We start from the raw sequence: 21,025 nt of genomic DNA, 5'->3' as shown, positions 1-21,025 counted from the left end.
AGGTAGCAATTTTTTATTCCTGAGAACAATGTTAATAAAATAATAATGTGGGCCTATTGACCTGTTTATCTGCTATTGAAAGCATAAATTTCCCCATGAAGATTTACTAGATGTACCAGTTAATAATGCGGATTTTTTTCAATAGATGGGGTTACACATATGTTGTTATATATGTGATTTGATATGTATGCTATTTTGTTGTATTGACAACAAGCTTAAAAACTTCATATGTCAAATTTTCTGAAGGTGTTAACATCATAGATATTTTTACACTTAAAAATGTCAAATTTCATGCCAAAAAAAGCACATTTGTGGGAAGTTTTAATTCATTACTTTATTTTGAAGAAAAGTGCTTCTGAATACTTCGGGAAGCTTATGGTGAACATGCTCCATCTTAAGATACTTGTGAATGCTGGGGTAAACGCTTGAAAAGTGATGATTTCAATGTGAAAGACAAAGAATGCCCAGGTCAACCGGAAAAGTTTGAAGACCAACAATTACAAGCATTATTGGATGAAGATGCATGTCAAACTCAAAAACAACTTGCAGAAAGATTAAACATTGCCCAGCAAACAATTTCTGATCATTTACAAGCAATGGGAAAGATTTTAAAGGGAGGAAAATGGGTGCCACATCAACTGAATGAAAGACAAATGGAAAACTGAAAAGTCATCAGTAAAATGTTGCTTCAACAGCATGAAAGAAAGTCTTTTTTGCATCGAATTGTGACTGGTGATGAAAAATAGATTTATTTTGAGAATCCCAAATGCACAAAATCATGGGTTGATCCAGGTCAACCATCAACATCCACTGCAAGGCCAAATTGCTTTGGAAAGAAGACAGTGCTCTGGGTTTGGTGGGATCAGAAAGGTGTGTGGTGTATTATGAGTTTCTAAAACCAGGTGAAACCATTAATATTGATCGCTACTGACAACGAATAATCAATTTGAACCACACTTTGATCGTGAAATGACCAGAATGTGCCAGAAGACAGGGCAAAGTAATTTTGCTTCATGATAATGCAACATTACACGCTTCAAAAACCAGTGAAAGACATGTTAAAAGATCTTGCCTGGGAAGTATTAACCCGCCCACTGTATTCACCAGACTTTGCTCCTTCAGATTACCACTTGTTCCAATAGATGGCACACGCACTTTCTGAGCAGCACTTGAGAACATATGAAAAAGTGGAAAATTGGGTCTCTGAATGGTTTGCCTCAAAACAAGAAAAGTTCTATTGGGACGGTATCCACAAATTACCTGAAAGATGGGGCAATGTGTAGCTAGTGATGGACATTACCTTGAATAAAGCACTTTTGATGTTTCTCTTGAAATTATCGTGTTTTCTTTGATTACAAAATCTGCTATTATTAATAGGTACACCTAGTAGGGCTTCCTCTAAGGTTTTATTATAGTGAACCTGCTATGTTTCAGGAATTTGTTTTCTATATTTTTCATAATAATTGTTTGTTAAACTCTATCAAATTTGGGAGTCATTTGTATTAATCATATTTTTCTCAAATTTCATAATATGACTATTAAGTTTATAGATTTTAAACTTAGTAAGTACTTTTAGTATATAACCCTATATAAATCCAGCTTCAGAATTCTCACAATACAGTCAAACTCACAGGAACAAAGATTAGAGGAATGATTAACATTGCCAGAGGCAAAGGAGAGTGGAAATGGGAGTTGCTGTTCAGGGATATAGATTTTGATTTATCAAAGATAAATAAGTTTTCAGAGATCCACGGTATAACATTTTGCCTGCTGTTAACATTATTGTCTTGTGCACTTAAAATTTTATTGATTCTGGTTAGTGTTTCTCAGTGGTCGAGCTTTAACCTATGAACCAGGATGTCACTGTGTGATTCATGGTCAGAGCACATGCCCAAATTGTGGGCTCAATCCCCAGTAGGGGGTGTGCAGGAGGCAGCCGATCAATGATTCTCTCTCATCACTAATGTTTCTATCTCTCTCCACTCTAAAATCAATAAAAATATATTTTCAAAAATTTTATTGAAAGATCTCATGTTGTGTTCTTACTATAAAAAAACATTAATAAGAACAATGATTAAAATGTGTTTAGGGTTCAGTTAGAGAAAGTGAACATGAATGTGGTATAAGGAATCTCATGCTTGAGAGGCTTCTAGAGTATGCTCCTTTAGTTCATTTGCAAATGCAGCTGTGATGGAAACACTTTTCTGCCCCTTATCCCTTAGGGATTGAGGCTCCATTCACCTATGGACGGGATGAGGCCTGTTATACTGAAAGGGTGAGGACTACGCCCTCCATATTACCCTGTGTCCTCCATTTTTGGGCAGCCATGTGCTCAGCGGGGCTTCTTCCTGGAAGCCCAAGCCTCTGCTAGCCACACCCAGGATTTCTTTAAACTAACCAATGACAGTCAAGGGAAGTGTGGGCCATGGAGATGACCACATCCTGTGTAACGAGACACCGACTTGCCCCTGGCCAATCGGCAGGGCCCACAGTCCTCTCTCCTCCCCTTACTATAAAACCTCTCTCTCTCTCTCTCTCTCTCTCTGCCACTTGGCTTGCCATTGCATCGGTGACTGTGGTCGGGGAGCCGAGGTAGCTCGAATAAAGACTCTTTGCTTTTGCATCGGACTCGGCTGGCTCCCTGGTGTGGTCTTTTGGGGATCTTGAAATCTGGGCATAACAATACCATGTGTCCCCTGGGAGGGGTATGGGCAAAGAACTGGGGACTGAGGGTCATTTTGGAAGAATTCTGAGGACAGGATTTTCACAGAATCCTGTTGCCACCAAGTTTTTTTCCCCTCCCCTGTTTGCATCTGCACAGTAGCTACAGACCTAGCTAAACCCATTCCAGGACAACTCCATCTCTAGGGTTCCACCCTAGGAGCCTGCCCTCTAGAAGTTCCTACCCCAATCCTTCACACTACTCATAGGTCTCAGATATGTTGGGTCTAGTATCTCTAACCCAGTGCTACCTAAAGCAGGTCACCTGCACCAGGGCACTAGGTAAAGATGCTATTTCATGGGCTTCACTTCCGACCTACAGAATCATAACTTTTTAGAGGGACCTGGATCCCCAGTGGTTCTGTATGCACATTAAAGCTGTAGAAGAAATGCTTAGCTAGATGGTCCCCTTCTATTAGACCATTTGATGAATTGTAAGAAGTAACATTATTGTGCCCTCCCCCACAGAGTTGAACAACCGGTCTGGGTTGTTGGTTTAGTGTGGTGCTCCAGGTGATTCAAAAGGGAGGCTAGTATTTATCAGAAGAGCTATTTGCCCCAGTGCATTTGTGAGAATTGAGAGCTGGCTTTAGTCCAGGGGAGGTAACAGGATTCTCTTTTGAGTTTTGAGGAACAGAAGTACAGCCCACATTCTCATTGCTGGGTTGGAAATTGTGCATGTCTGTGGGATAGGAGAGCACAGGAATATAAGAGAGAAAAACTTACACTTTGGTCTTAATGTAGGATCTCACTTTTTCTTAATCTCTCCTGTGACAAAGGGCAGGGGAGTGTGACATTTTTCAGCATTTCAAGTCCTGCCTGTGAGTGTGGTGGAAGCATGGCATATGCTCAAGATGCAGGTGTGATTGGTCAACATAAAGTCACCTGAGAAAACAACCCAGAGCAGGAGGAGGAAGAGGACAATATGGCTGCTTCTCAGGTAAACGCTCTGTCTTGGCTCAGTTCTGTGTCTGCTTTTCCTTCTCAAGTTTATGGATGTAGGTGGTGCAGACTTTTGCTTCTCTATTTCTGATGATCCTGCAACACGAATTTGTTTTCAACTGCTTACTTTTTTTTCTTGTGATTGTCCAAGTTCCCTCTTTAAAATGTGACTGTCACTTGGGGTTTTTTGGGTTCCCCAAGATAGAAATCAAGAGGAACCTCCAGAGAAATTTCTTGGGAAATTTTCTTAGGCTTATGCTCGATCATAAGGGAGACAACACAGAAGAAAGGAAGGTCCTCTGAGCTGCTGAGAGGCAGGCGCAGCTTGGTGGCCCTAACAAGCTTGGAACACGTAGGAGGGTGGTTTGAAAAAGGCCTGCTGGTGGAGATTTCCATTTCAGGGTGCAGTTACTTCCTTTTCCAACGGGGTTGTCTGATTGTTAGTGCCTGTGCTGTGGGGGAAAGATGGCAGTGTAGTTCACTAGAGCCACCCCAGGAAGTTCATGTAGCAGTTAAGCCTTCATCAACTGCTCATGTGGGTCAACAGTTTCAACATCTGCAAGGAAGCAGGCCTTTAGGAGGCAGATAAAGTCAGCTACCCCTGCATTTTTGTCCACAGCTTTCTGTCCATTGTGTCCATCCAGGTTCCCTATACGAAACGAAATCTCACCATAAATTAGTGGCCATTGTGTGGGAGGAAGATACTTTCTTCTACTTTCAAAGTTCTCTCAGCTGGCCTAATCGGGTAGACGTGATATGTATGGGAGCTTCACACACATGACAGTGTCAGAGACCCCACATGCAAGAGAGGCTCAGAGAATGAAAGGGAAAATTGGTATGAGACATTCTGAACCTGGGATGAGCTATTGCACCTTGGGACTTCAGAATATCGTTGCCAGGAGATCACATGTTCAGGAATACTAGTTTGCCTACCTCCTAGATCAAGCATGTCAAATTCAAAGGCTAACAAATGCAAAATAAACAAGGTTTAAGTTTATGTGGGCCGGAAAAAAACCCAAAAGCTTCAAATGTCATAGAAACGTAGGTTTATTAAGATAGAGATATGCTGAATACAAAGGGCTGAAATAAATTAATAATTGTTAATGAGTATTTGTTGTGGGCCGCATGTGTCCCGTGGCCCGCAAGTTTGACACGCATGACCTAGGTAGTTCAAATGTCATTTTTGGTTTAACACAGATCATTGGCCAAGCTCATCATTTAAATTCTTCTAGGCTGCCGAAACCGGTTTGGCTCAGTGGATAGAGCGTCGGCCTGCGGACTGAAGGGTTCCAGGTTCGATTCCGGTCAAGGGCATGTACCTGGGTTGCAGGCACATCCCCAGTGGGAGATGTGCAGGAGGCGGCTCATCGATGTTTCTCTCTCATCGATGTTTCTAACTCTCTATCTCTCTCCCTTCCTCTCTGTAAAAAAATCAATAAAATATATTTAAAAAATAAATAAATAAAAATAAATAAATAAATAAATTCTTCTAGGTAGTTCAGGGGGAGAGCAGAAGGTTCTCTAGGTCTTGGTGCCTTCAGTTCAACAAAATGCATGTACCATTGTAGCACATCTTAGGGTGCCTTGTTCTGAAACCCCACCTTCAACTCTTCAGAACATTTTCTTTGTGACAGATCAACATGGGAAGGCATTGATATCCAAGATGCCTATTGAGATGGTGTTTGCAGAAGGGAAATGTAGGTTTTAGATTTCGTATGGCTGCAGCATCTGCTCTGCAGAACAGGATTGAGACAAAGCACCTTTAACCATAGTGGCTGGGATTAGACCAGAATGTGCTGAAAAAGATAACTCGTTAGCAGAGACTTGCTCTCTACATTGGCATGGAAGCCTTACTATTTAAATGTACTGTGAGATTTACAGAATGTGGAGGTATATGTGGAGTGAATTTTGTATAAAACTGGTGTTAGTGATGATGTGTACCTCTGTGTCCTTCAGTTACCTGATGTCACTTCCTCTGCATCTGATTTTCACTTGGTGTGGGTGTTCTCTGCCCAGTGTCTGAACCATAGAGTTAATTTTAAAAAATCTTTAATAAGAGTTTCAAAAAAAAATTGTGAAATGTGCATAAATGATCACATTTCATCTGGAAACTTCCATTGCTTTTCAGTCTCTCTTTATGTTCAGGTTGCTTTGAGAAATAAAGGCTTCTTGTTGTTGTTCACTGGAGATCCTAGATTTGCAAGTGGAGGGTTTTATCAGGCAGGCCTCAGACCTGTACATTTTTGTTCTATTCCACCGACATGTCACAGACACACTCTTCTTTGTCACTACTTTGTATTTTCAAAAATGTTTACAAGCATCATAGTAATGGATGTTCAGGTGTGTTAAATTTATAAAATACAGATCAGCACCAAAGATAACACATCGAACAATAGGCTAAGAACCAATAGCGCTAATATTTTATATCATGGTGTGTTTACCTCCCTTTTGTGTTTATAAAGTAACAAGATGATGATTCACAAAGAGATTTGTGAGATTAACACATTGACATTAATGTTTATTTTATTTCAGGGTAATTTTATTGACATGAAAATATTTTATGTTGTATTTATTGTGTACATAGATTCCATTTCTATGTCTGCCTTTTTGCAAAAAATGTTATTATTTGAGCTCTTTCTTATCTTCTTGTTTATATTCTTTTTAAAAAGAAATATATTTTTATTGGATTCAGAGAGGAAGGGACAGGGAGAGAGAGATAGAAACACCAATGATGAGAGTGAATCAATGATCGGCTGCCTCCTGCATGCTCCCTACTGGGGATCTAGCCCGCAACTTGGGCGTGTGCCCTTGACCAGAATTGAACCTGGAACCCTTTAGTACACAGGCCGACACTCTATCCACTGAGCCAAACCAGCCAGGGCATTGTTTTTGTTCTTTTCAATTATAACAGTTGTAAACATTCATGAGGGTTGTGTCTATATATTGGTCTGTATTCTTTTTGACAGATTCCAGATAAAGTTTGGAATAACACCCAGGCTCTACCATTTTCTGGATGTTTTGTAAAATATTCTCATAAAAAGATGAATAGCCCTAGCTCAGTTGGTTGAGCGTTGACCCATGCACTGAGAGGTCACTGATTTAATTCTTAGTTATGGCACATGCCGGGTTGAGGGCTCAATACTTGGTAGGGGGCGTGCAGGAGTTAGCTTATTGATGTTTCTCTCTCACCAATGTTTCTGTCTGTCTCACTCCTACCCCTTTCTCTCTTTCTAAAGTCAACAAATACATTTAAAAAAAGGGAACAATGATGTTATTCTTTGATTACTTTTGAGATTTATGAGTTAATATATAAAAAACTGTTAAAACAGTTGTGGTTGCTAGGCTTACTAATCTGTGAGACCTGTAAATTTCTTAAAACTGTTCAGTCAAAGTCTTGTATATGAATTTTTTTCCTGTGTTTTCTTCTGTGCTGTCTAAAGATTTGGCACATGGACCAGCACATTGGCATCTATAGTTATAAGTGAGCTGGTTAAACATGTGGAAGCTCACACCGCATCCAGAACTCATTAAAAAATTTAAAAGCGCTACACTGTGCTCACTCAGAATGACTTCTCCAGCTAAGAAATATATACACTTGATCCTCTGTGATTCAAACAAAGCACTAAAAATGGATATGCCTGTGTTGGGGTCTTTATTTTTAAAATTCCTCTTCCAGAAAAGTAAAGCTTCTACAGTGGTTTTGTGGATCATATGCCATCCTTTCTCAAAATACATTAGAGAATATTACTGTCAAAGTGATGCCATTGGATAACTCAGGATACTTTCCTAGATCAAAACCAGCTCTGTTAAAGAAACACACACACACACACACACATACACACACACACACCCCAAACCAATTCCATTAACTCTGTTTTCATTTTGAGTGACCTTATGACCTCTGCCCATTGTAAATAGAGTAATGCTTTTTACCCCCTTTTAACTTCAGGGACAGTTGACCTTCAGTGATGTGGCCATAGAATTCTCTCAGGAGGAGTGGGCGTGCCTGGACCCAGCTCAGCGGAAACTGTACGCGGATGTGATGTTGCAGAACTACAGGAACTTGGTATTCCTGGGTGAGGACCACTTTCAAGATTTTGTACTCCACCCATAGGGTTTTGTTTTCTTCATTAGTACAGTGTCTGCTTAGAGCCTCTGCTTTTTATGATAGAATTTCAGACAGACCCGTGTTCTTAAGGAATGAAATTGGGGTTCAGAACAGAAAGGCTTTCCTGTTTTACTGGTGCAGAACAGAAAGGCTTCCTGATGTATTTGGTAGTGGAACTCAGGATCAAAAAATTTAAATGTTGTCTCTAGTATAGTAAAGGTGCTGTCAGAAAATACTATTTTGGGAAATAATTTTCTAGAATATTCTAATATTCTACAGTGTCCTATTTTCTCATGTGAGCACAGTACTAGATTGTAAATTGGAGAATCTCCATTGAACTCATGTTCCCTTTTCTTTTTTTTTGTTTGTTTTAATTAAATCTTTATTGTTCAGATTACATTTGTTCCCCTTTTTTTCTTTCCCCATAACTCCCCTCCTCCCAGTTCCCACCCCACCCTCCGCCCTCACTCCCCACCCACTGTCCTCATCCATAGGTGCACGATTTTTGTCCAGTCTCTTCCCGCATCTCCCACTCCCCTTTCCCCCCCAAGAATAGTCAGTCCATTCCCTTTCTATGTCCCTGATTCATTATAACCACCAGTTCATTCTGTACATCAGATTATTTATTCACTTGATTCTTAGATTCACTTGTTGATAGATGCATGTTTGTTGTTCATAATTTGTATCTTTACCTTTTTCTTCTTCTTCCTCTTCTTAAAGGATACCTTTCAGCATTTCATATAATACTGGTTTAGTGGTGATGAACTCCTTTAGCTTTTCCTTATCTGTGAAGCTCTTTATCTGACCTTCTATTCTGAATGATCGCTTTGTTGGATAAAGTAATCTTGGTTGTAGGTTCTTGGCATTCAGTACTTTGAATATTTCTTGCCACTCCCTTCTGGCCTGCAAAGTTTCTGTTGAGAAATCAGCTGACGGTCGTATGGGTATTCCCTTGTAGGTAATTGAGTCTCTTTCTCTTGCTGCTTTTAAGATTCTCTCTTTGTCTTTTGCTCTTGGCATTTTAATGATGATGTGTCTTGGTGTGGTCCTCTTTGGATTCCTTTTGTTTGGGGTTCTCTGTGCTTCTTGGACCTGTAAGTCCATTTCTTTCACCAGGTGGGGGAAGTTTTCTGTCATTATTTCTTCAAATAGGTTTTCAATATCTTGCTGTCTCTCATCTTCTGGTACCCCTATAATTCTGATGTTGGTGCGTTTGAAACTGTCCCAGAGGCTCCTTACACTATCTTCGTATTTTCGGATTCTTTTTTCATTTTGCTTTTCCGGTTGGGTGTTTTTTGCTTCTTCGCATTTCAAATCTTTGACTTGATTCTTGCGCTCCTCTGGTCTGCTATAGGGTGTCTATATAATATTCTTTATTTCAGTCAGTGTATGCTTAATTTCTAGTTGGTTCTTTATCACAACATCGAGGGTCTCATTAGATTTCGTGAGGCTCTCATCGAGTTTATCGGCAGCTTCTAGCAAATTATTGAAAGACCTCAAAAGTGCGCTTTTTAGCTCTATATCCTCCATTTCTGTCATGTTTTTTTGTCTCTGCATTTTTTATGCTTTCTTGGTGCACCCCCTAGTGGTCTTTGTGCGCAGTCTTGTTCTAGTTAAGCCTTGATTGTTGTAGTTAATACTAGAGGGATTTGACCACCAGGCCGACTGGCTGTGAGAATCAGCTGTATCTGCAGTGGGAAAACTTCTGTCCTCTGGAGAGGTGCTAATCTAGCCTTTGCCTGAGGCTATCCGGCAAATGGCTCTGCGCAGGGCTTGGGCGGGGCAGGTCGCATGGGATCAGCAGGGCGGACGGAGGGAGCAGTTATGGCTGCTCTCAGTCCCGTTCCCAGAGGCTCTGCTTCTCAGAACCCCAGCAACCGCTGCAAACCTCGGAGAGAAAGCTGCCCTCACGTTCCGACTGATGCCAGATAATCCTGCTTCTCCCGTTTGAGACTGAGTCCCTAGAGACTCGCCCGCATCTGGAGCTCAGAGTCTGAGACTCCCTCCTGATTGAAAACGACAACCGCGCCCTCAGCAACCAGCCAGCTCCATGTGCACCTCCGTACCTTTGTATTTTCCACACTGCGCCTCCTCTGAGCCTCGGTATGCTGTTCTCTTTCCTTCTAGTTGAAGAATCTCTCCTCAGCCAGCCTTCCTGTGGTTCTGGGTGATGTTCGTTCCGTCTTTTAGTTGTATTTTTGAAGTGGTTGTTTGCGGCAGCAAACTCCGGTGTTTACCTATGCCGCCATCTTGTTTTTTTTTTTTTTTTCATGTTCCCTTTTCTAATAAACAGGTGTGTCTAAGCCAGACCTGGTCACCTTTTTGGAGCATATGAAGGGGCCCTGGGAGTTGAAGAGGAAAAAGACAATATCCAGCCAGCCAGGTAGGTGGGAATCAAGGAAGTGGATGACCCAAGTGAGAGGCCAAGGTTATGGAGGAAGTCAGATATTATAATATGGTTTGGAAAGATCTGCTGCAATAGAAATGATTTTGGAGAGGGTCAGGTTTATTTCTGTTTCTGTCTTCAAGGGACAGATTCTCTTCAACACTTACTCTCTGGCACCATGTAAGGGTTCCCTTGTGCTCCTATGATCTTCCTTTGCATTTAGAGTGAGAACCAAAGACCTGCCCTAACAGTGTGAGGGTGGCATGACCTGGCTACTCTTGCATTTCTTGGTGAACCTGGGGAAGTCTGTGCACGTTGCTGAGGAATTTTACGTTAAACTATTTTTAAAGTTCTGTTTTCTGCCTCTGAGTAATTTGGGAGGGAAGTGGTTGAGATAGTGGAATTTGGTTCCCACATCCCAGGAACACTGTGGATCAGTGTCCAAGTTGTCTTATTCTTCCTTTTGCTTGATCAAGTCTGTTTCTGATGTTTCTATTTATATCAATTCAGGTACTAACTATATTCTTCAGCTCCCAATATCTGTTTGGTTCTTTTTTTATACTTTTCGTCTGTTTGTATTATTATTTTTGTCATGCATAGTTTTGATGGTAATATATTTTTTAATTTTTTTCGCTATATTTTCCAATTGAGCCTCTTTAAGATGTGTTTGTTTTCTCAGCTTTGTTAGGTAATTAACAGATGTTCATTAACTTAGGGCCAATTTATGGAGATTTATGTTGTTCCTCTGGATGGATTGTTTTTCTGTTTCTTGCTAAACCTTGTGATCTTTTGTTACTATTCCGGGTCATTAGAAACAGCTGCCATCCCATTCTTTATGAACTTGCTTTGTACAGGAGAAAACAGATAACAGTCAGCTGTGATAGATTGTTCATTGCCTGTCAAACCTATTCTGGAAAGTGTAATCAGTGTGTGTGTGTGTGTGTGTGTGTGTGTAACTCCTTTTTTACTATTTCAATTGTAGTTGCCAATATATTATATTCATGTCAGGTGTACACCCCAGTAATTAGACATTACATAGTTTCCATGCTGGGGCTACTAGCAAGAGTGATGTGGTACACTGGGGCCAGATCCTGCTTGTTTGAGAAATTGTTGTAAAGATTGAAGCATAAGGCAATTCAGGCTGTTTGTATGGAAAAGCCACTGTAAACAGCTTTGGTGGTCCCAGACGTTGATGGGATGGATTTCAGGAAGTCTTCAGGGTGGGTTGAAAAGTGTGAGCCAGGTTGATGGAGACGTAGCTATGGGTCTTGTTTGCCAGCTCTGTGGGTGAAGGGCTCAGAAAAGGAGCAAAGGCTTGTACCAAGACTTATGCCTGGGAGAAAGCTCCTTCTGTAGCTCTTGTCTTTATGCCAGAGACTTGAGTTCCAACCTGTATGTCCCTGGTGCCATTCGAGCTGCTACCACATTGCTGGAGCTCACAGGGCATGAATATGAGTAAGTCAGAGCATGAATCTTTAAGAGGAACTGCCTAGGACTCCATCAGCTCTCTGTTTCACTGAGGCACAATCCCTGCTAGTTTTTACAGCCAGAGTAATGGGGACATCTCTTCTTGGCATTGGAACCCTGGGCTGGCAGGCATTCTGTGGGGCTGGGACCTTTCACTCCTCAGATGTGACTTCTGCAGCTGATATATTGCTGGTGATTTTTGTTTTTTAAAAATATATTTTTATTTATTTCAGAGAGGAAGGGAGAAGGAGAGAGCTAGAAACATATAGCTGGTGATTTTAATCCTGCACATGGGCCTAGTCCATTCCGTGGCGTTGCACCTCCTACCAGTCTGGATAAGCCTTCTTCTTTATATCCTTACGTGTAGAACTTCATTCAGCTAGGTTTCAGGCAGTTTTGAATGATGGTTTTCCTGTAGTTTAGTTGTATTTTTTGTGTGGTTGTGGGAGGTTGCCAATGCTATAATTACCTACACCACCATCTTGACCAGAAGCCTGTGTGGATTTTGTGTAACTTCCCACTTTAAAACTTATTTTGCTTTTATTTAGAGCTCATGATATCTTCCCATTCCTGATGTCCTTCTTCAGCATTGCAGTCTTTCTGGTGCTTGAACAATTACTAACTTTTTTACTTAGTAGTCCACCACAATGTATGCTCAGTATATTTCATTTGTATAGAAATCTGTTTTATTCAAAAACGAAAAAAATCCCTCAGGTATTTACAAAAAATTCAGACAAATGGAAACCCAGTGCACTCACTTATTTCTCTTCTGGGAGAAACTGAGAATTGGGAGTTATCCCACAGATATTTTGTAGTGTGTCAGAAAGGGTGAGCAGTTATTGTGGGTAAGTGTAGGTAACTTTCCCCCCTCTTCGTTATGATATTTTTATTTTATGCTTTCTGGTGGATATTGTGGTCTTTGAAGTGGCTTCTGAAGTACTTTAGGAGATAATTGGGTCAGTAATTGTTGGTAAGTTAGCATCTCCATGGAGGAAGAAAGTTTTTGTGCTTCCTATTCTTCAATCTCACTGAAGTCTTCTTGCAGGTATTAATTCTGTACATTAAAATTTAAAGAATATTTACCTGAGTGTATTTTATAATTAATTTGTTATATTTCAGCTATGTCTTCTCAAGTTATCCAGGATTTGTTGCCAAAGTCAGGTGTAGAAGTGTCATTCCAGAAAATGCTACAGGTAAGATATCAGTGATGTGGCATTGAGAATTTACACTGAATGAAAGTTTTGTAATATCCAGGGGAATATGAATAGAAAAAAGCTTGTTAGTTATGATGAATGTGGCCAAAGTGGGACAATTACCCTTAATAAAATCTTGTTGCCTAAGGAGATTAAGGATTTAAACATTTTGAAAATTTCTACTTGATATCAGTTTCATTGGCAGAACAATGTGTTTCTGAACATAAAGACTAAAGAAATGTTTTTAAAAGTACATATCCTCTGCTCTGGCTGCTGTGTCTCAGTTGGTTGCAGTGTCACCCTATATTCTGAAATGTGTGTTCTATTCTGGTCAGGACACATGTAGGTTTAGGGTTCAGTCGCTGCTCTAGGTGCAGGCAGGAGGCAATCGATCAATGTTTCTCTTTCACTTTGATTTTTCTTTCTCTCTAAAAATCAATAAACATGTCCTCATATGAGAATTAAAATAAATAGATGAATACATATTCTCTGAAGTAAAATTTGTAATAACAGAGAAGTCACATAGTCCATTATGCAAATAATTTTTGAATGATTTAATGTAGCATTTGATTAAACAGTCAAATATTTCTAAAAATGAGATATTTTATAAATGAAGATACAAGTTATAAATGAATTTGTAAATCCCTTAATCAATTTTGTATTATTCTTTCATGGGGAAATATTTATTTTTCCAGAGTCTTTGCTTTCCAAAAATGTGCAAGATATATATATAGCTGTCATGGTATCAGAATAGGTAATTGGAAGAAACTGTACATGTGCAATGATACTAGAGCCCTAATTAAAACTTTTTCACTCTTAAATCATTATCAGAGTACCTATAATGAAGAGAGAAGTCACCAATGCAATGAATCTCAGAAAAACTTCAACCAAGGGTCAAATTCTAATAACCATCAAAGAGCTCAACTTCCACAGAAGAAGTATAAATGGCCTAAAGTCTTTGAAAAAAACTCAGATATTTTTATACCTCAGAGTATTCATACTGTAGAGAAGACAGAAAGACTTAGTGAATGTACCAAGTCTTCCAGCCAATCATCAAATCTTACTGAACATAAAAGTACTCATATTGAGGAGGAGTTTCTCCCGTGTATTCATTACGTGAAAGTGTTTAGTCAGTCTTCTAAGTTAAATATACATAAGGAAATCCATACTGCAGAGAAGCCTTACAAATGCAAAGAATGTGATAAAGCCTTTAAGTGGCATGCACATATTGTTTTACATCAGAGAATTCATAGTGGAGAGAAGCCTTATAAATGTAGAGGATGTGACAAAGCCTTCAACGCTTATTCAAGCCTTATTCGACATCTGAGAATTCATCATGGAGAGAAACCTTATAAATGTAAAGAATGTGGGCAAGCCTTTAACAGGTGTTCAAGCCTTACAAAACATCAGAGAATTCATTTTGAAGAGAAGTCTTATAAATGCAAAGAATGTGGCAAAGCCTTTAGCCAGTGTTCAAGTCTCAAAAATCATCAGAGAATTCATACTGGCGAGAAGCCTTATGAATGTAGAGTTTGTGGGAAAACCTTTAACCAGAATTCAAATCTTACAAAACATCAGAGAATTCATTCTGGAGAGAAGCCTTATAAATGTAGAGAATGTGGCAAAGCCTTTTCCTCGAGCTCAAATCTTACTCAACATAAGAAAATTCATTCTGGAGAGAAGCCTTATAAATGTAGAGAATGTGGCAAAGCCTTTACCCAGGGCTCACATCTTACTCAACATCAGGCAGTTCATACTGGAGTGAAGCCTCATATATGTAGAGAATGTGGGAAAGCCTTTAGGTGTTGTTCAACCCTTACCCATCATCAGAGAATTCATACAGAAATGAAGCCTTATAAATGTAGAGAATGTGGGAAAGCCTTTACCCAAGGGTCACTTCTTACTCAACATCAGAATATTCATTCTGGAGAGAAGCCTTATAAATGTAGGGAATGTGGCAAAGCCTATAGCTGGTCTTCAGCCCTTTCTAGACATCAGAGAATTCATATAGAACAGAAACCCTGATAAATGTAGAGAATGTGGCAAAGCCTATAAATTATGTTCAAACCTTTCTAGCCATTGGAGGTGTCATACTAGAGAGAAGGCCTACGAACATTAACAATGTGGCAAGGCCCATATACATTGATTAGACCAGTGATTCCGAAAGTGGGTGCTACCGCCCCCTGGTGGGCGCTGCAGCGATCCAGGGGGGTGGTGATGGCCACAGGTGCATTTGTTTTAACTTTTTTGTATTACCTTTCTATTCTGAGTTCAATAAATGGATTAAATCCTAAAGGGAAACATGGGCAGTAAAATCTCAAACATTTCTGCTCTGACCACAGTGGCTCAGTTGGTTGGGCATTGTTCCCTGCACCAGGAGATTGCCTGTCTGATTCCAGGTCAAGGGGATATGCCTAAGTTTCAGGCTTGGTCCCCGGTAGGGGGCATGTGGGAGGCCACTGATCTATGTTGCCACTGTCACATGGATGTTTTTTTTGTCTCTCTCTCCCTTTCCCTTCCTTTCTCTCTAAAAGTCAATAAACTATTCTTTTTTTAAATATTTCAAGAAAATCTACTTTAAATATAATGTTACATGCAATAAACATTAGTATTTTAAGAAAAATGATTTTAAATATATTACATGCAATAAACATTAATATTTCAAGAATAAACTACTTTAGCAAAAGTCTCACATATATTTCTCAGATCACCTTGATTAGTTTAGCCCAGTCACCTAGTATGATGACAAGAAGTCTTTCCACACCCCTTCTGTAAAACTTCAAACTCACAGGATGGTTGTCAGGAAAGGAGATGACGGAGGAAGGGAAATGTGATGTAGAAAATGTTCAGTGATGGCTGTGATTACTGCTGGTTCCCTGCCATAAATAGGGGACAAAGGAGGCCCATGCGGTGACCACTCAGAATCAGCTGGGTGCCTGGTCCAGATGGGAAAGCCCAGATGGGATGGAAACCAGGAGGAGGTTAGCAAGAGCAAGGAGGAGGGAGGTGGCTGTCATGGAACTCGGTGACTGTTGGGTGAAATCAAGAGGCAGGACACTGTGAACAGGATGGTCTCCCTCCTTCCCTCTTTCTTTAAGGTACATTGGTGTCAAGAGATCTATAAATGTAGGTACCAAACTCTTACCAGTGTGGGATTTGGGAGTTGGGAGCACACTTCAAATTGCTAATTTATATCTATAGATTTCCAGATTATTCTATAATCACAAATGACTACTCAACATTATAAATGAGACCATTTAAAAAGGGGTTCAGTTGGAGTAGAGGCCTCTCCAGAGGGTTCACCTGTGTTCTGGGGCTCCTGGTGAGCAGAGGCCTTTGGGGGAAGTTGTTTGGTGACTTCCAGTTGCTCATTGTGCTGCACCAGACAGCCGAGCATCGCATTCTCCCCGTGGACAGATAATTCACCAGCAGCCAGCTCCTCCAATTGAAGGTGCCATCCTTGTTCTCTGAGGGTTGAGGCCATTTCTGTATGAGACATGTTTCTGTCCTTTAACCAAGTCAGCATTAGGAGTTGAAGTATAAGTTCTCCACTTGGCAGGTGAGGCTCACTGTGTTCTCTGACAGAACACAGTGTGTTGGGGAACCTCCCAAATGCAGAACTGTACAGTGCAGGGCAGAAGATCGCACCTCATGGAAGTTACAGACCACAGAAGAGGGCTCTCCCATTACCGCAAGGTGGGAACTGACAGTGCTAGCTATGCAGCAGGAGCTCAGAACTCAGGGTTCTCTTTGCATATAAATGAAATCACTAAGCACAGTCCCAGCATGCAAGAGGAACATAATAAATGTACCAAGTAAATGAAATCACGGGCACGGATGAGCTTGGCCTATGGTAGCCACTCATTTATTGAGTGAAGATATACAGGAACCTCTTTCCTCACGTTCATAGAGGACCTGCTTTGTACTCCCATTACTCTATGGACATGTTTTGAATTAACTTTTATATATGGTGTCAAGTTTATTCTTTCCATGAGGGCATTCAGTTGTCCCATCTATTCAATATTTTCAAGCATCAAATTTAAAAATATAATCAAAACCACACTTTCTTTGAGGTGAAAAATGGAGAACCAAATATAATCAAAATCACACTTTCTTTGAGGTGAAATATGGAGAACCAATGGATCATGGAATCAACACAGACATGCTGATTGAGATTTCTAAATTTTGAAATATAGAAACAATACTCTGAGGGATTGTAAGAATCTATATTTTGCCCTAACCGGTTTGGCTCAGTGGATAGAGCTGCTGAGCTGTGGTGACTTTGGCAGCTGTGCTTCTTGGGTGATGCACCTCAGAACCAGAGAGGAGGGACCCTGATTCCTCGTGGGCCACGCGATTCCACCTTTGGCTGTGGGTTATGTTGTTGCTGGGGCACGGTCTGCCCGGATCTGGTTTACTGCTGAGCTGCGGTGATTAGAGAGTGATGAAGCCAGTGAACAAAACCCTGTAATAGAAACCATGCAATGAGGAAGAGGAAGGGAGAATGAGGGGTGGAGAGAACTTCCTGACCTTAGTGTCTTCAACAACGCTCAGCTGGTAGAAGAGAGGGTGCCACAATAATTTAAAGTGTTGAATATTACAAGAATCTGACATTTTATTTATTTATTTTTTAGATATATTTTTATTGATTTCAGAGAGGAAGGGAGAGGGAGAGAGAGATAGAAACATCAATGATGAGAGAGAATCATTGATGGGCTGCCTCCTGCATGCCCCACACTGGGGTTCAAGCCCACAACCTGGGTATATGCCCTGAACCGGAATCAAACAGTGACCTGCTGGTTCATAGGTCCATGATCAATTGTTGAGCCACACCAGCCGGGCAGAGTCTGACATTTTAATTATATCTCTTATTGCCTAATCAGAGCTATAAAAATTCATGTGTTGTCTGTTGATTTATTTCATTAACCCCAAGGGGAAAAAGTTTTTTTTTCTAACATAACCTCTGCATTTTCCTTGTTCAACAGAACAGTAACACAGAATCTGACTCTGGTATTTTAAATATATTTTTTATTGATTTCACAGAGAAGGGAGATGGAGAGAGATAGACACATCAATGATGAGAGAGAATCCTTGATTGAGTGCCTCCTGTGCACCCCACACTGGGGATCGACCCTGCAACCCAGGCATGTGCCCTGACCAGCAGTCAAACCATGACCTCCTGGTTCATAGGTCGATGCTCAACCACTGAACCACACCTTTGGGCTACACATACATTTTTTGACAGCTCAATTGCTGATTCTTTTTTTCAGATTTAACCAACCTAAGAGTCATAATGAAGATTCGGGTCCTTCAATGCCATTCAAAGTCATATATATCAGAATCCTTGAGCATGTTTATCCTTATTCTAGGATTTGAGTGTGTTTTTTATATTATAATATAATATTTTGGTATTTATTAGTTTTTAACTTTTTGGTGTCATAATCAGTAGTAACAACACTGAACTCTACCTGAACCCTCTCATCCTGGCAGCCAGCAGCTATTAAAGAAGTTCCCCCAAGGCTTTGTGTTGGTGAAAACAGAAACGCCCTTTCTTATATTATTACTTAGATAGGATTGTAGGCAACACCATTGCTTACCTGGAACAAAGCCAGGCACAAACCATACCAAGGCCATTTTTTATCTTATAATTAGCTGAACTGGTTGTCCCCATTGATCATTTGCAACAAAATGCTGTGACAGAACTAAATAACACCTAATCAATAACACCTAATCTTCTCTCCATCTCCCCAGATCCCTGAACTGTGTTTCATCCTTGAACAGTATAATTAGGAACAATCTCTCCTTCTAAACTAGGCAGACTCAGGGTAAAAGGTGTTCACAAGGGTGGGTTAGGCTACCTTCTCATCCACTCCCCCACCCCCTGTTCTTTCTAGCCTTGTCGATCACTCTTTATAAAAAGAAAAGCCCTTTTTGTCTGGTCTTTGAGACCCTTTTAAGTCCCATGTTCAGAGCATTCTCCCTACTGAAATCATCTTTTGTATAAAGTCTCTCTCTCTCTCTCTCTCTCTCTCTTTCTCTCTCTTTTAAATTGATTTCAGAGAGGAAGGGAGAGGGAGAGAGATGGAAACATCAATGATGAGAGAGAATCATTGATTGGCTGCCTCCTGCATGCCCCCTACTGGGGATTGAGGCCGCAACCCGGGCATATGCACTTTGCTGGAATCGAACCAGGGACCCTTCAGTCTGCAGGCCAACGCTCTGAAGTCTCTCTTTAGATCAACCCAGATTGTTTGTAGTTGACAGTGTTAAATATGTGTTCCACGTGTGCTTAAAAAATATAGTCTCGCAGGGCAGTGTGGTTCAGTGATTGAGCATTGACCCATGTACCAGAAGGTCACCAGTCTGATTCCTGGTGAGGGCACATGCCCAGATTTCAAGCTCATTCCCCAGCAGGGGGTATGCAGGAGGCCAATGATTGATGTTGATGTTTCTCATGGATGTTTCTATCTTTCTCTCCCTTCCTTTATCTCACTCACTAAAAAAAATAAACAAATAAATAAATTTATATATATGGTCTGTGATTTTGTGACATAGAGTTTAATTCACAAGGTCAAACTAACTTTTACATTTTTCAGTTTTTTGAAGTCTTCAATCATTTTGAGGTTTTTAATAACCTAATTATTTGCGTCTCTTTTATAATGATACCAGAGGCCCGGTGCATGAATTCCTGCATTGGTGGGGTCCCTAGGCTTGGCTGGCGATCAGGGCCAATTGGGGCTGGGCCAATAGAGTCCTCCCAGCAGGGGGACAGATTGAAGTAGGGATAGGGGAGCTTGGCCAGCCACTGGAGGTTGGCTATGGGAGTGCACTGACCACCAGGGGGCAGCTCCTGCACTGAGCATCTTCCCCCTGGAGGTCAGTGCACATCATAGCGACTGGTCAACCTGTTGTTCTGGTCTTTTGGTTGTAACTGTTGCTTAGGCTTTTATATATATAGATTACAGGGAGATATATGTCAAAACTTCCAGTGAATAAGGAAATACTGCTTTTATTTGTGTGAATATGTTCATTTCACTCCCTTGTAAATTTTATAAGCCACAAAACTCCCCATGAACAAAATGGATGCTTGACTTTGATCTGTAATTGGGTTTTCCCAAACAGTTCTGAGTTTGATAAAAAGTTCATAGCCATTTGCATGTGAAAATGGGAGCGTGTGTTGAAAGCTCTTTTGTGGCAACATGGCTGGTTGGTGATATTACCACATACAGTAAATCTACATAATCTACCTTGTCAAGATTGTCAAATCTAAGTTGAACATTGTATTAAAAACACATATATATTCAGGAAGCCAATTAATGGAATGGTTTGATAAAAAGATGGGTTAAAGCTTTCAGTTAAACAACAAGAAAGCCCACTGCATGGGAGAACATATTTGCCAATGTTATCACCGATGAGGGTTTAATATCCAACATTTACAGGGAACTCATACAAGTTAACAAAAGAAAGATAAACAATCCAATCAAAAAATGGGCAATGGACCTAAATAGATACTTTTGAAAAGAGGACATAAGGAAGGCCAAGAGACATATGAAAACACGCTCAAAGTCACTAATCATCCGAGAAATGCGAATCAAAACAACAATGAGGTACCATCTCACACCTGTCAGAATGGCCATCATCAACAAATCAACAAAGGACAAGTGCTGGCGAGGATGTGGAGAAAAAGGAACCCTCGGGCACTGCTGGTGGGAATGCAGACTGGTGCAGCCACTGTGGAGAACAGTATGGAGTTTCCTCAAAAAAATAAAAATAGAATTCCCATTTGACCCAGTGACCCCACTTCTAGGAATATATCCCAAGAAACTAGAAACACTAATCAGAAAGGATATATGCACCCCTATGTTGATAGCACAATTTACCATAGCTAAGATTTGGAAATAGCCTAAGTGCCCATCAGCAGATGAATGGATTAGAAAACTGTGGTACATCTACACAATGGAATACTACACTGTGGTAAATAAGAAGGAATTCTTACCATTTGCAACAGCATGGATGGAACTGGAGAGCATTATGCTAAGTGAATTAAGCCAGTCAGAGAAAGATAAATATCACATGTTGTCACTCATTTGTGGAATATAATGAACAACATAAACTGATGAACAAAAACAGATCCAGAGACAGAGAAGCATCGATCAGATCATCAATCCTCAGAGGGAAGGTAAAGGAGGGAGGGGTAAGTGGGAGAGA

At 40.5% G+C, this 21,025-nt stretch overlaps 1 pseudogene; it reads left to right on the top strand.

Annotated features, from left to right (window-relative positions):
• The window catches only part of LOC139014377 (zinc finger protein 420-like), a 47,213-nt pseudogene extending 32,278 nt beyond the window's left edge, over positions 1 to 14,935 (top strand).
• The last annotated feature ends 6,090 nt before the right edge of the window (positions 14,936 to 21,025 follow it).

Source organism: Myotis yumanensis, unplaced genomic scaffold (assembly GCF_028538775.1).
Source record: "Myotis yumanensis isolate MYYU_CA2020_CCGP unplaced genomic scaffold, mMyoYum1.0.hap1 SCAF_7, whole genome shotgun sequence".
Classification (NCBI taxonomy): Eukaryota; Metazoa; Chordata; class Mammalia; order Chiroptera; family Vespertilionidae; genus Myotis; species Myotis yumanensis.
The sequence above is the reverse complement of the archived record's forward strand: the minus strand, read 5'-3'. Positions and strand labels throughout refer to the sequence as shown.